The sequence below is a fragment of the Dipodomys ordii genome, unplaced genomic scaffold, assembly GCF_000151885.1.
Source record: "Dipodomys ordii isolate 6190 unplaced genomic scaffold, Dord_2.0 Scaffold33, whole genome shotgun sequence".
NCBI classification, from domain to species: domain Eukaryota; kingdom Metazoa; phylum Chordata; class Mammalia; order Rodentia; family Heteromyidae; genus Dipodomys; species Dipodomys ordii.
This window is the reverse complement of record NW_012267249.1, coordinates 11,601,964-11,615,622: the sequence shown is the minus strand read 5'-3', so window position 1 is coordinate 11,615,622 and position 13,659 is coordinate 11,601,964. Positions and strand designations below refer to the sequence as shown.

The 13,659-nt window shown below is 38.1% G+C and overlaps 1 protein-coding gene across 1 annotated transcript in view; it reads right to left on the bottom strand.

Moving 5' to 3' along the window:
• The window catches only part of LOC105986067 (serine/threonine-protein kinase TNNI3K-like), a 270,376-nt gene that overhangs the window by 35,906 nt on the left and 220,811 nt on the right, over positions 1-13,659 (bottom strand).

Here is a 13,659-nt window from a genome sequence, read left to right as displayed (position 1 = left end):
TCAATATCCCTACCCAATAGGAGGCATTTATCTTTAGTTCAGAAAAGAGCAATAAAAATATCCCAGAGATGATATTAGAGGTAAGTATGTTTTCCAGTTCTTATAAAGGCCAGACCAAGCAGTAGCATGATCCCTCTTTTAAGTAAACCAAAGCCCATGTTGATGCTCTGCCTTGGAGGTGGAAGTAGAACACAGGTATCCTGGCTTCCAGGATGTCTGTCTTTTTACAAGTACTGCCTAACATCTACCACTTCTGCAATCATGAGAGTATGCCCTTCCTCTCCAAATTGTCTTCTTCCCGGTACAGTCCTTAGGTCAGGCTCAGATCCCTTGCTTAACTTCCGTGTGCCCAGGAGGTTAGCAACCTCCCACACCACAATTCTGACACACTGGCCAGTTAGCCTCCAAGGGTAGCTGCTTCTGGCTGTATCACCCATGCTTTTCTTTGCCTTTTCTTTCCTGGTACTTTCTTTGTTTCTCTGTCTTTTGCAAAGTTCAGTGTTTAAGTTAATCAATTCTAGAACCACACTGGCCAGGAAAGATCTGCCACAGGTTTTTATCACCTGCTTTTTCTTGGGCCTCATTCTTCTACCTGTAAAAAGGAGAAAATACTAAAACATTTCTCTTTTCCTTTTTGAAGAATAAAACAGCCCATATTGAAAATACCATCTAGTTCAATATGAGTATGTTCATCAGTTATTAAATCCACCTTTCTCTCTTATCCCTTCAATCTGCTATGTTTCTGACCTGTGTTTCCTGCCTTTCTCTGGGTCTACATGAGACCAATGTACTGTTCCCATTATTGGACATCTCATACTGTATATATAAAAATCTATTTGGGTCCATTTTCCATGATAATTTCTTACAAGGCAAAAAAGACTAATTATATTCTTTTTCTTTGACATCTCCAGTGCCTGCCAAACTCTTGGTAAAATGTGGGTTTGGTGTAGATGTTTGTTGAATGAATACAAGACTGACTTTGAGAAAAACATAAATGTCATTTTAATTCTCACCACTGGTTATCCCAAAGACTGAGATTCTACATCTCAGAGTTCACAGTCCTGGATGGCCAGCTCACATAACACTGAATCAAAGTGCCATATTGTTATAGACAATGTCCACAATGTAATGTCTCTATATCAGAACTTTCAAACGTTCTTCACTGTAGAATCACTGTCATGTTCTGGATTTCACTAATGCTAATGTGAAGGAGAACAAGAATTACATAAGAACAAAGACTTTGGAATTGCAAAGATTTGCATTGGTTGAGATAGTTATCCATTCACTCATATATACTTTCATTCAATATGCATATATCTATCATCCTACATGACAAGCATGCTTCAATTGATGAATGCAAAGAGTACATAGTTTTCAGCCTCAAGTAGTATAGTGTGTGTGTGTGTGTGTGTGTGTGTGTGTGTGTAGAAAGAGACTTCAGCTTACATACAAACATACCAATGGTTATCATAGGTTTCCTATGCTCTGATGGGCTATACAATACTGTGCCAACAACAGACCTGATGAACTTCCAGCCAGCTGAGAGCAATGGGAACACTACCTATAGGAGGTGGTTTGGAGGTTGAGGTAGGTGTTAATGAATCCTTCATGTATTTGTGTCTTAAAATGATATGTGTTTGGTTTGTGTGCCTATGAAAGAAATGTGAAAACTGACCATATGTGTGCTATTTATGAGCTTCTGAGGACCTATATTTAAAGAACCATTGGATTGTGCTTGACTTAAAATATTCATAGTAGATAATATGCAGCTCATACTGTCAGAATTCTGTAAAAATGTCTGCACAAAAATTAAGGAAGATACTTGAGAGGCAGAATAGATTTCTCTTCTGGGAAGACATTGAATCTTCCCATCAAGTGTAAAGATGGGATTGGAAGGGTTTGTAGGGAAGTGAGGCAATCTTAGAAGAGATAGAATGTAGAAAGAGATCATGGGGTGGGGAGAAGTATTCTAAGTACATCAGAACTGGAAAGGTCCATAGAAGATTGACAAGTTCTGTGTTTCTTAAATTTTAATGTTTATACACAATTTTAACTATTAACATCTCATCACAGTGTTGATTGTGATTCAGTAAGGCTTGGGGGGGGGCACTGTTCTAACAAGACCATGATGAAGCTGGTAGTCTGGGTAACATACCTTTGAGAGTAAACATCCAATTCCTGAGCCTTATTATGGCTGAGAATCCTGAAGCCTAGAGCAGGAAGGAATTTTCTCACATCATACAACTGATCAGTAGGAGATCAGCTCTCCTCTCTCTTATTCCAACAGCTTTGCATGTAGAGAGGAGATCATAGGCTTAGGAATCAGGCTGATCTATGCTCAACTCTTGGCCCTGCTGTTTTACTGCTGCAAAGCCTTGGGCAGGTCATTTATCCCTTCTGTGCTCCAGCTTTCTCATTTGTAGACTACCAATAAATAATCTTACCTTGTAGAGACTTGTGATAAGTCAATGTTATGACTAGCGTACAAAACTTTCCAAATAATGTCTAGAACAGAGTAAATGGTAAAATGATGCAGTCTCTCTTCTCTTCTGATTCTTAGGCCAGTTCAATAGTGCCACCAGTGAGTATAGCACTTTTGACATCATATTCCCTTTTGGGCCTACGCTGGGCTAGAATCTAGGGTCAGGGGCACAATTACTGCTCTCTGGCACATAGCTGCTTGATTATAAGAAACAAAACAGTTTTATTGCCCTACTGTATTTTTGAAAGAGGATATGTAGCATGGGAAGTATACATCTACTAGTGATTTTTCATATATTTTTTCATATATTTTTCCTTTAAAACATTTGCTCATTGGAAAATGCTAGCATCACAAATATGAATGGTAGATGGTTTTAATTCTAATTTTAATTCTTATTCTAATTTGATTAGTAGTGAAGGTTTACTCTCTGGATCCATGATTTTTTTTCTTTCTTTCTTAGTTGGCATTATGTAAATCCTAAGAAAAACTAAATCCCATAGGTTCTAAGGACATAAGAAGAAACAATGGCTTGTGAAATGCCTTTCTAAATAACAAATGTCCTGTTTCAAACACTAACGAGCAAAAGGAAGGATGCTGCTACTTTTGTAGTCTAGGAGGGTTAGATTCAGTCCATATGGAAAGTGCTAAAGGTGAAAAGAAGAAATAGAATGTATGAAAAATTAAACCCGTTAAACTGTGCAGTGCCATTGTGAGATCTGCTTCAGAAATCTATTTAGAAATCATCGCTCTTGTATCTGAATCATTACCGAGACACCAGCATCACCCACTTCTCATTACTGAAAACATAGCAACAGTTGCTATGCTGGCAAGAGATTCTCAACACAAACACTGGAGTCAGGAGGGAGCAGGGTGGGGCCGAGCTGGAGTCAGAGCTGTTGAGCAGAGCACAGTGCCACCTGTATAGATTTAATTAGGCTGGTTGTTCTCTTTGGTCCCTGTGCTGTGTCCTGTCAGACATTTCAGTAGAACAGAAATGGTCTCAAAGGCAGCTTTTTTTTTTCAGACCAAATCTTACTTTCCATCCAGCACAACTATAATCAAAGGCAGAATCTTGCTTTGATGTACTGAAGAGTGGGCCTGCATCCTCTTTTTGTGTATGAGTGAAGAAATGGCCGAGGTTTCTCTCCCTTTCCAGGAATGAAAAACTCTAGACTTCTCATCATTAGAAAGTCAGGCCACTCGTTGTGGCAATATGTCATTTCAAGTAATTGAAAACTGAGAAATCTGTCACCATTTATTTAGCAGTTTGCCTCTGGCAAATCTTTGCAGGTTCTCTTCATGTGGCTGGGAATTAGTTAATTAGTATTACAAAATGCGTGAAGAAGGAAAAACGCAGTGTGGCTGGCCCTTTGGGTTAGGAGGGAGCCCCTTCAAGGCTGGCTAACAAGCACTGCTGAAGGCTAGGAAAGAAACACGAAATTACAGCATCAGAATAGCCACTGTGAGGGCTGCAACTCATCCACTCTCTCAAGTGGATGTGCTCTAACCTAAATATGTCACCTGAACACTCTTTTCATGCAAATCTTTTATGTGTGACAATAAATTCAGGTCCTAAAAGCTTTTTTTTTTAAAGGTGCCAGTTTTACACACATATGGCTCTACTCATACCTTTACTTTTATTAATTTCCCATTTTCCATCACTTCCTCTTCTGAACAGAATATTTTGTTTGATGTGCTCTCTTTGACATTTTTCACAGAGAAAGGTTGTTTCAAACTAAGGGTTGCTTTTAAAAGTCAAGGAAGGGATTGACATTTTTCACGTGCTCCTCAACTTTGAGACTGAACAGCCTTTGTTCCCTGGTAAAATCTAGTTTCTACCCAAATACAGCAGCAGTCAAAGGGCTGCAGTTCCACTTAAGGTGAGTGAACCAGTTGCTAGGTGGTGCTAGAGAGCAAGTCAGCACAAAAAGAGCAGCTACCTTGGTTGCTGTTGGTCCATATCAGCTTCAAAGGAGATCTTTCACATATGTGAGATAGAGCACTATCAAATTTCAGCACAGATGATATCTAGTTCTGATGATTTGTAAGATAACAAAGCATGAAATGTAGAGAGCAGAAGCAATTATTTTGTAATCTTCCTTTCACTTTCTTGAGTGCATGGGGATTGTCTGCATAGTTCACTGTACAGTTTTGTAGGTAGAGCTGTGGTAGAGTTGTCATAAAAATATAAATGACTATATTTATAGTATAGATGCATGTGCTTATATTGTGGACTTTCTTGAAAATAACTTTAATTTCTTGCAAAGTCCTTTCCTACTTTCTTAAATTTTTCCCTCTATTAGATAACATTCAGGGACAATAATATACACAATCTTCCTGCAATTTCACATCAAGACATGTAGCTATTTTCCTTCTCAGTCCCATACTCCATGACATCAGGAGCTTTCCTGCTTTTATTAATTAGGAAAATGTGTGAGCACTTCAAGATTTGTGCTTGAAAAAGAGATAAATGGCAGCTGATAGACATCTGACACTGGCTTAGGTTTCAGCTTCTCTCCTTTGATTTTTGTGTTTTTCCATCTCAAATATTTAATGAGCTTGAAGGCAGACCTTCAGCAAGTCAGTGTCATAAAAATTATATACTCAACATATGATAAACATCCTGAAAAAAAGAGTTTCCCCTAGATTTAGGCAAGCAACTTATTATTCTTATCATGCAAACAATATGAACAAGAACCACAGCATGGAGTCCTATGATCAGGCCACACTTTCTGTAAGCTTGGGAGGCATGGAAGAGTTGAGGGCTAGATAATGATATGATGTTCCAATAAGCACTAAGCTCTGTTGAAAATGCTATGAGATACATTTTAAATCAACAATCTTTAAGTACATAAACATTTCATAAAGCTCAAAATGAAGTATTTTATAAATTATTTTCTTGAATATGTACATTTTAGAATCAGTTCAAGAAAAAAATCATCTAGAGTTTCTGAGCCCTGACTGTGTGTCTGAATGAGAAAGATCGGGGTTTCCCTTTATTGAAAAACTTCTGCAACTCATCACTGGTAAGTCAGGCTACAAGATGCTTAAAGATAGAGTGAATGTAAAGGCTATCAATTAACTACTCTAGTGGAGAACATGTCTAATGAATGAAGATTAAAAAGTCTGGCTAGACTCATCTTCAAAACCCTTTATTCCTAGAAGGCAGTTCTTCCCATTACATGTTCTGAGTCTATGAGACAGCAGATGTGGAGTTGTGTTCAAGTTGAGTCTGCAGACAGCTGATGACAAGCTGTCATGAAGAAGCATACGCTGAAGCAAATGGCTAGTTTCAGAGTTTTCAGAGAAGGGAATTTTCTCTGCAATCAAAACATATATAGTTCATAGACTGAGAGTGTGTGAAGGGCATTAAATTTGGCACTTTCAACGTGAGCTAGTTTAATAGTACTAGATTGCTCCTTTTTGAGCCCAAACCTGAAGTTTAGAACTTTCTGGTTCTTAAAGGTAATTTAAACATGTTGGCTAAATTTAATCTTCACAGACAGTAAGATGTATTAGAAATACTACCAGACAGGGCCATATTCCATTGTGAACTTGTTTTCTCATTTTATGATGGTTTCATATGCATTACTTAAATTTGAATCTCAGTTTGTTTCATTGGAAAAATGGAAACCTTGAAAGTATTTCAAGATACTGTTACTAGAATTACATAGCATCATGAATGCAGGAAGTTATCTTTATCATTTTTTTACAAACAGGTATTTAATACCCACCGGGTACCACACATTGTTTTGAGTACTGGATGTGTAATAGTGAAAAAGGATTAACTTTACACACACATGATGTGGACAACATAGTGTGGATATCAAGTAAAAGTAAATGGTTGGCTAAGACTATTATTCATTTTAACAGACTCCATATGGGGGTAGCACAGGCCCAAATATGTAGAAGGTCAAATAAGAAACATTTAAAAAAATTGATATCCTCAAGTCAAACCAATATTAGATGAACTAGAAAAAAAATAAAATTCCCTCTATCCATGAAGATTCAGAAAATAGGTGACCTATTTCATACTTGGCTCCAGGTAATATGAGAAAAATGAAATATAGCCCTAAGAAATCCTATTCACAAATATGCTTAACACATAATTATTAGTATGTTTTTTTAATGAAAAAGTCTAAATTGAAGTGTTATACTCATCTTGGAGTTAGTGTCCCTAGATGATCAACAACAAAATAAAAAGCTGATCAAGTTAAGGTAGCCTACACTAAGTAAGACAGAATGTAATCAGGGGAAGGAAAGAGAAAGAAAAGAAGATGGAGAAGGAAAAGGAGAGAATAAATTGTATTAAATCACAGGAAAACCTATGGAGAAGAGAAAAGCATTGTATGAAGCTGACACAGGAATGAAATTGGAGGTAAAGGATTTGGAAGACAGAAGAATATCCAAGGATCCCAAGGGAAGTTTCCACAGGAAGAAGTATGTAGGAGAGGGGGTGGATTAGAGGAAGGAAGACGGGACTGAAATTGGTGGAGACTCAAACATGTGACTAGGATTGGTGAAGACTTAGGCACTCGTAGTTAATAAACATCTTGATCATCACTTGGCACACTTGGGCTCCTTTCATTCTCCTTTCTTTATTCATCCTTCTTCTATCAGTGGAGCTATCATCTTATACAACTGCTCTGTGTTCCAGAAAAACTATGTGTGAATTCAAATTTCATAAGTTGTATTCAACTTTTATAAATTGAAATGCATTTTAAGTGTACCAGGCAAGCTTTTCCTATTAAAAAACAAAAACAAAAAAAAAACCCAAACTCTTTGATGGACTCTTTTTCTTTTTTTGTTTTGTTTTGTTTTGGGTCCAGTCGTGGGGCCTGAACTCTGGGCCTGGGCGCTGTCCTTCAGCTCTTCAGCTCAAGGCTAGCGCTCTACCACTTGAGCCACAACGCCACTTCCGGCTTTTTGCTTATGTGGTGCTGAGGAATCGAGCCCAGGGCCTCATGCATGCAAGGCAAGCGCTCTACCACTGAGCCACCTTCCCAGCCCTCTTTTTCTTTTTTGAAGGACTCTTATAGTGTGAAAAATTATTTCCAAGTATATCTATTTTACAGTTCTAAGCTCTGGCTCCTTGGTTTTCTTCTCCTGGACTGCTAACTAGGTCATGATTTGATTCTCAGATCCCAACTCCATGCGAACACTATTTTTTTTACATCTGAAAGGTTATGTATCACTTTGTCATTTCTAAATTTGCACGCTATAATCCATGTACAAGATGGAAACTTTCATACTCTGTGAGAGGAGCAAGTGCCACATGCTTAGTTTTCAAACTATATTTAGAACTTTGAAATATTTTAAAAGAAGCACTACACTTCAAGAGATCGTCTCCAATATCAGATCTTAGCAATTTCTGGTTTCAGTCAGAATTACTGAATTCCTATTTTCTGAGGAGAAAATATCTTGAAACAGCTCACCATGTTAAAATTTATTTTATGAAGAAAAACAATAATTACAAATAAACATGCATACAAATAGTCAAAACATTACAAAAATTAGAAAAAATTATACTAAGTGATGTAAGCCAGACCCAAAGAAATATAGGTCCCATGGTTTCCCTTATTTGCAATAACTAGTATATGTCTAGCATAATCTTACCAGACAAGCAGAAAAAGTCAACAGTTATGTACATATAACCATATAAGATGATGCTAAGCAAAATGAACTCCAAGATAGGGACACAAGACGTTTTTGCTTTGTCGCTGTTGTTTATAACATACTATGTGATTTTTTTGTTTCTTTTGTATGTTCTTCCCCCATGGTATAACCCCTGTTGTCACCATATTTGATTCCGGTGCCCTGATCTTGTATATACATTTTTTTTTTTAATTTGGGAAGGGTAAGGGAAATAACAAAATGCTGAAACAAGGACACAGGTTGACCCATTATAAAAATGAAACATACAGGATACTATGTTGAAAACAAACTTTATAACTTAGGGGGTGGGGGAGGGAGGAGTTGGGGAGGTGGGGAGGGAAGGGATGGTAAGGAAAAACAAAGGAGGGGGTAACAATGCTCAACAGGAAATGTACTCATTACCTTACTCATGTAATTGTAATCCCTCTGTATAGTATCTTAAAATAAAAAATATTTTAGGGCTGGGAAGGTGGCTCAGTGGTAGAGTGTTTGCCTTGCATGCATGAGGCTCTGGGTTTGATTCCTCAGCACCACATAAGCAAAAAAAGCCGGAAGTGGCGCTGTGGCTCAAGTGGTAGAGCGCTAGCCTTGAGCTGAAGAGCTGAAGGACAGCGCTCAGGCCCAGAGTTCAGGCCCCACGACCGGACCCCCCCCCAAAAAAAAAAACATTCAGTCTAAGGCCTAGGCATCGTTGAAGGGGTCCAAGTCATTAGTAGAGACTAGGGGTCAATCCTATACCCAATTTTTAAAATAATAATGGTATACAAAGCTACAAAGTTTAGTATGTGTTTAAATGTTAGTTAGGAAGCACAAACACAAGAAGAAATTACAAAGTAGTACACTGCAAGGACTCACGGGAGAGACTAGACAAGTAATCAAACTTCAAAATAATCCTGTTTGGTCACATCTGCTACTTCACCTGCTCTCACTTCCCTTTTCCATCTATCCCATCGATTGCATCTCCTTCCCACAGAGTGACTGTCAAGTTGGCTTTGTACCATTTTCTTTCAGCATGCTTCTTACACTTGGTTGTATGTTAGAACCATCAGGGAAACTTGGGAACCTTCTGATGCCTGGGCACCAATCCCACAGACTATGATCTAATCGGTCCTGGGCTTTGGTACTTGTAAAAGATCCCCAAGTGGTTCCATCATGCTGCCGAAATTGAGAGCCACTATCTCACACACCTGTCTGATCAATTCTTGTGTTCCTGGGCTCTTTGACTTAAGCTCCTATTGCTTACTGTCCTCAAATTCTCTCTCCTTTCAAATTCACAAGCTGAAACTGTAGGCTGATGAGGAATACATGAAATCATTTCATGATCAACTTCCAGAACAAACTGGAATGAGGTGAGCAAACATAAGTACTGGCAAGATATACCAAGTATTTAGCACATCTCACCTCTTGTGGAGAAATTCAGAAAGCACAGAAAAGCACTGGGTGTGACTCTTAACTTGGTCTACTGCTTAATTTTCATCAACCTGGTTATGCTTTCTGAATCTCAGTTTCTTCATCTAGAAAACAGGAAGATCTTCCATTTAAAGCTTAATCATGTAACTATTCAATGTGTTTAAAACAGTGCTCAACATGTAGTAGATGTGCAATGGTGATAGCTACTTAAATGGAAAAAAAGAAACAGTTAAAAACCTGTTCACTGATTTTGTTCCAAATTAATAATAATTACCATGTATTGAACCCATTTATCTAATCCTTTATTCTTTATCCATTACACAAATATTGATTACTTCCTGACATTATATCAATCACACCGCTAGAATTAGCAGTGAGAAAAAAGAAACAATTTCTTTTGATTCATCTTATAGCTCAGTTAAATAGTTTATCTATTCCTGATATTGATTTCAAACACTCCAGAGACTGAGCTTGGTAGTGAGCTGGTACAAATAACAAACTTCCTGCCACCCTCACAGAAAAATGCACGGTGATGTGCTAGCGCTAGAATGTTCAGAGCAACTTGCATGTAGAAACACACTAGAGTTTCCTAGCACTCATGAAGAACCAAGGGCTTATAAAAATTTATGAGTATATCAAAGGGAATAGCTCCAAAACACCTGATGGGTTTGGGCACTCCGTTCAGCACTTTTATTAGTAGTGGTATATCTTTCTGCGTTTTCAAAGACTTGAGAAGCTTGGTCCCTTCATCTTTAACTCACCCAACTGATAGTGCTACCATGCCTCCCATAATGTGTAGCTTTCCATGTTTTCCAAGTTCTGTGGCTTATCTACAATAACAGAACTGCATTCTTTGCTTAGGTCTGCTTTTATCTTTCAATCACTTATTGTCAGGACTGAGATAATAGTGTCTCTTATAACAGTCCTACAAGCTGGTATTATTATCTGTATTTTACACATGAGACTTAAACAGCCTAACCAAGGTCATTGAACTGGTAAATGGCAAAACAAAGGGGGAATCTCAGATCTCTGTTCTACAAGCTCCTCCCCTTAACTTCTGTCTTGAATAGACAATGCTCAGGTGATTGTGCTTTAGAAATAAAGATCTCACAGTTCAGAGAATTATTTATAAAAAAATGGAGAATAAGAACAGATAGAACGAGAAGATGATGTGACCAAACCTAATCTAACTTTGGCCTATGGGCCCTTTATGAAATGATGTTGGAGACTGGAGTCCAATAAAGAATTGTGTCCAGTCTGCCTGGTGATCAATCAAACTTGCTGGTACTTAATTTCATAACATCCCCTAGATTACTGCCTTCATGATTCAGATTCCCATTCCTTTAAAGTTGCAGTTGTGACTCTTTTTGCCAGGCCAGAAATAGAATAAATGAAGCCAAAATAGCACTAGTAGCAGCAATTTGTAGATTGTATAAATCTTTGCTGATTCCTGATAGCCTTTCCCCACCTTCAGTATAATGGAAACCTCTCCACTGATGATGCATGAAGAAGATCATATGTAAGTGCAAATGCTCTGAAGCTCACATGAAGGAAATAGGCTTCGTCCACCTTTTCTGCCCTCCTGGGGTATGTAGTATGCATGGTCTACTGTCTACAAGCTCATAGTTGCTGCCTTTTCAGCTCTTCCATTTAGAACAGAGCCTATTGGTGGCCTTGTTTAGGTTAATAAAATATGAACTCAACCTCACTCTAAGAACACATGCTTAGTCAGATGGCTACTAAGTCCACAAAGGGTCAATCCCATTCACTCTTTACTGTTAAATTCAGTCTATATGTTAAATGCTACTGAACAGCAAAATGCCATGTTATTCCATATATATCAATCATTGTATTATTCTTACATCTATGTCCTTTAATGTGTGTCTTTACAGTCCTTTCCACTAGGGATCAAGTTCATGCTCTCTCCTTACTGACATCTGACTTAAATGTGACTTGCCAGCAGAAGGTAAGAAGCTGTAACCTGAGGAAAGGCCTTAATTGTGCATGTGAAGTCTGGGCCTTCATGAGATGGAAGGCTCCATGTAGTATGTTCTTCTATGTGCTCATCTAAGTACAGTGAGGGAGACTAAGAAACAGTCTGTAGGTCAGAGCCAAGCTAGCTCACCCTGCACACAGACACAATGAGCTAGAAATAAGTGTGATGGCTCTATATCTTTGAATTTGGGGATGAGCTATTATACAAATTGTAGCAATAGATCACTGATATCTCTCTTTCCTTGACAGTTTACAATTAAGCTTAAAAAAAGAAGAAAATACTAAAAATAAAAACCTTCTGCTAGGACTTGGGCAAGCAAATGACAGAGTTTACTACTGTAGAATGTGGGCCCATGTTTTTTCTTTATCTGAGTTACCCCTCTGCTTTTCCCTTCATGAGGTAAAGTTCACATAACGTGAAGTTCTCCATTTAAGAGATATTTGTTGTCATTTAGTACATTTATAATGTTTTACAACTATCATGTCTATTTAATTCTAAAGTATTTCCATTATCCAAAATAATATCCAACATTCATTAAGCAGTTACGCCTAATTTCTCCCTCCCCTTAGCTCCTGGCAGCATCAATTTGGTTTTTGTTTTTTAGAGATTTAAGGATGAACTGGATTGTGTCTCCACACAAATTTATATGCTTGAAACCCTAACCCTCATGTGCCTGTATTGAAAATAGGGCCTTTAATGAGATGATTAAGATTAAATGAAATCATAAGGGTAGAGCTTTGACTCAATAGAACTGATGAATTTATAAGAAGATTATGACACATTAGAGCCCCTTCGCTCCCCCCTGAGGACACTGAGGAAAAGACAAACTTCCGACATCAGGTAGAGAGCCTTTTTTTACCAGAGCCCAACACACTGGAACCCCCTGATTTTAGGCTGCCTGTTTCCTGCACTGAGAGAAAACATTGATGTTACTGCAAGCATTCGAGTACAAGTGCTTGTTTGTATGTCTGTTTTCAATTCCTCTGGGCATATTCCTAGGAGGGGAATTTCTGAGTTATAATGTTTCTTGCAACTCTGAACTTTTGATACTAAGATTCCTGAGGCTGTTTCTTGGATCCTAAAAAGGAATCCTCTGTTGCATTCTGTAAGATAATCCCAAAACATGTTAGACAAAGTTCTTTGGTGTCTTAGCATAGGCATCTCTTAATATGCTAAAGTAGTTGCTATTAACTTGCAAGCTAGATAACCTAAACAAACATAGAATAAAATTTCTATGTACATAGCTTTTGAGTTTTTCTGCTCATCTGATAAAATTATCCTAGATGTATACTAATTATTGCAAATGAGGGAAACCTTGGGACCTATATTTCTTTGAGTCTGGCTGACTTCACTTAATATGATTTTTTCCAAATATTTCCTAACAAATGGGATGATACATATGACCATATAAGATGATGATAAGTGAAATGCACCCCAAGATATGAACACAAGAGGTCTTTCTTTGTTGCTGTTGTTGTTTTAAATGTACTATGTGATTTTTTTTATTTTCTTTGTATGTTCTTCCCCCTATGGTATATCCTCTGTTGTCACTATAATTGATTTTGGTATCCTGCATCTTGAATATACATTTGTCTAATTTGGGGAGGGGAAGGGGAATTAACAAAATGCTGAAACAAGGACATGGGATGATCCATTGCAACAATGATACTCATAAGACAGTATATTGGAAATTAACTTTACAACTTCGGGAGGGGAGAGGATTGTGCAAGGTGGGGGAGGGAAGGGACAGTGGGAGAACAACAAGGGAAGGGAGTAACAATGTTCAGCAAGAAATGTACTCATTGCCTTACTCATGTAACTGTAACCCCCTCCCCCTATTCAGCATCTTTACAATAAAATAAAAAAAATTGGGGGTCCGGTCATGGGGCCTGGACTCTGGGCCTGGGCACTGTCCCTCAGCTCTTCAGCTCAAGGCTAGCGCTCTACCACTTGAGCCACAGCGCCACTTCTGGCTTTTTTTTTTTTGCTTATGTGGTGCTGAGAAATCGAACCCAGGGCCTCAAGCATGCAAGGCAAGCTCTCTACCACTGAGCCACCTTCCCAGCCACAATAAAATAAAATTTTAAAAAAATTCTACATTTGGGGAGTGATATTA